Raw genomic sequence first — 2,023 nt, 5'->3', positions numbered from 1 at the left:
GGGATTCCCAGACCCTGGGGGGGGTCCCAACCATTGGGGGGGATTCCAGACACCGATGATACCCCGCTCGTTGTCCAACCCATGGGCTCCATCCAACGTCATTGGGGGTCTCCAAGCCCAGTGGGTGCCCCCTCAAGCCCTTGGTGACCCCCCCCCCATTTTTGGGGCCCCCCCCCCCCAGGACGAGAAGTACTGGAGCCGGCGCAGCCGCAACAACGCGGCGGCGCGGCGCTCGCGGGAGGCCCGGCGCCTGAAGGAGAACCAGCTGTCGGCACGCGCCGCGCTCCTCGAGCGGGACAACGCGGCGCTGCGGCACGAGGTGGCGGCCGCCCGCCGAGACCTGGCCCGCCTGCGAGCCCTCCTCGCCCGCTACGAGGCCCGGCACGGCGCCCTCTGAGCCCCCCCCGGGGAGGTGGGGGACCCCCCGGTGATGGGGGGGGCACCGGGGTGTTGGGTTGGCCCAAGGTGTTGGGGTGGCAGCGAGGTGTTGCGTTGGCCCGAGGTGTTGGGTTGGCCCAAGGTCTTGGGGTCCCATCAGAGTCTTGGGGTTCCATCAAGGTCTTGGGGTCCCCCTCAATGTCTTGGGGTCCCCCCCAATGTCTTAGGGTCAACCCCTAGGTCTTGGGGTCCCCCCGTGGTCTTTGGATCCCAACAGGGTCTTGGGGTGCCCCCAATGTCTTAGAGTCAACCCCTAGGTCTTGAGGTCCCCCCCAATGTTTTAGGGTCAATGCTGAGGTCTTGGGGTCCCATCAAGGTCTTGGGGTCCCATCAAGGTCTAGGGGTTCCCCCCAATGTCTTAGGGTCAACCCCAAGGCCTTGGGGTCCCACCAAAATCTTGGGGTCCCCCTGATGTTTTAGGGTCAACGAGGTGGCGGCCACCCGCCATGACCTGGCCCGCCTGCGCGCCCTCCTCGCCCGCTACGAGGCCTGGCACGGCGCCCTCTGAGCCCCCCCCGGGAAGGTTGGGCACCCCCTGATGGGGTGGGGGACCCCCTGGTGATGGGGGGGCACCGGGGTGTTGGGATCCCTCGAGGTGTTGGGTTGGCCCAAGGTCTTGGGGTCCCATCAGGGTCTTGGGGTCTCATCAGGGTCTTGGGGTCCCATCAGGGCCTTGAGGGCCCCCCCCAATGTCTTAAGGTCAACCCCTAGGTCTTGGGGTCCCCCCGTGGTCTTTGGATCCCAACAAAGTATTGGGGTTCCCCCAATGTCTTAGGGTCAACCCCTAGGTCTTGAGGTCCCCCCCAATGTTTTAGGGTCAATGCTGAGGTCTTGGGGTCCCATCAAGGCCTTGAGGTGCCCCCCAATGTCTTAGGGTCAACGCAAATGTCTTGGGGTCCCATCAAGGTCTTGGGGTCCCATCAAGGTCTTGGGGTTCCACCAAGGCCTTGGGGTCCCCCCCAATGTCTTAGGGTCAACCCCTAGGTCTTGGGGTCCCCCCGTGGTCTCTGGATCCCAACAAAGTCTTGGGGTGCCCCCAATGTCTTAGGGTCCCCCCCCCAATGTGCTAGGGCAACGCTCATGGCTTGGGGTCCCACCAAGGTCTTGGGGTCCCATCAAGGTCTTGGGGTCCCCCCCGGTTTCTTAGGGTCAACCCCTAAGTCTTGGGGTCCCCCCAATGTGTTAGGTTCAACCCCCATGTCTTGGGGTCCCCCAAAGGTCTTGGGATTGCCCCTAGGTCTTGGGGTCCCCCTCAATGTTTTAGGGTCAACGCCCAGGTCTTGGGGTCACCCCCTATGTCTTGGGGTACCACCAAAATCTTGGGGTCCCCCCAATGCCTCGGGGTCACCCCCTGTGTCTTGGGGTCAACCCCGAGGCGTTGGGGTCAACCCTAAGGTGTTGGGGTGCCCCCAGTGTCTTGGGGTCAACCCCTTGGTCTTGGGGTCCCCCAAAGGTCTTGGGGTGCCACCAAGGTCTTGGGGTCCCCCACCAGGTGTTGGGGTCCCCCCCAATGTCTTGGGGTCACCCCCAGGTCTTAGGGTCAGCCCCTAGGTCTTGGGGTCCCCCCCCCCAAGATCTTGGGGTC

General features: G+C 64.4%; 1 long non-coding RNA gene across 2 annotated transcripts; it reads left to right on the top strand.

Annotated features, from left to right (window-relative positions):
* The first annotated feature begins 1,155 nt into the window (after positions 1 to 1,155).
* Positions 1,156 to 1,759, top strand: LOC118158599. 2 transcript variants are annotated; one of them, XR_004746857.1, is made up of 3 exons: positions 1,156 to 1,422; positions 1,540 to 1,558; positions 1,676 to 1,726. It is a non-coding gene; the product is annotated as an uncharacterized LOC118158599 (long non-coding RNA). The 2 variants fall into 2 exon arrangements; XR_004746856.1 differs by having other exon boundaries at positions 1,160 to 1,422; positions 1,540 to 1,617; positions 1,676 to 1,759.
* The last annotated feature ends 264 nt before the right edge of the window (positions 1,760 to 2,023 follow it).

Source organism: Oxyura jamaicensis (genome assembly GCF_011077185.1).
Source record: "Oxyura jamaicensis isolate SHBP4307 breed ruddy duck chromosome 33 unlocalized genomic scaffold, BPBGC_Ojam_1.0 oxy33_random_OJ70077, whole genome shotgun sequence".
Classification (NCBI taxonomy): domain Eukaryota; kingdom Metazoa; phylum Chordata; class Aves; order Anseriformes; family Anatidae; genus Oxyura; species Oxyura jamaicensis.
Note: the sequence above shows the minus strand (reverse complement) of the source record. Positions and strands in the feature narration are given on the sequence as shown.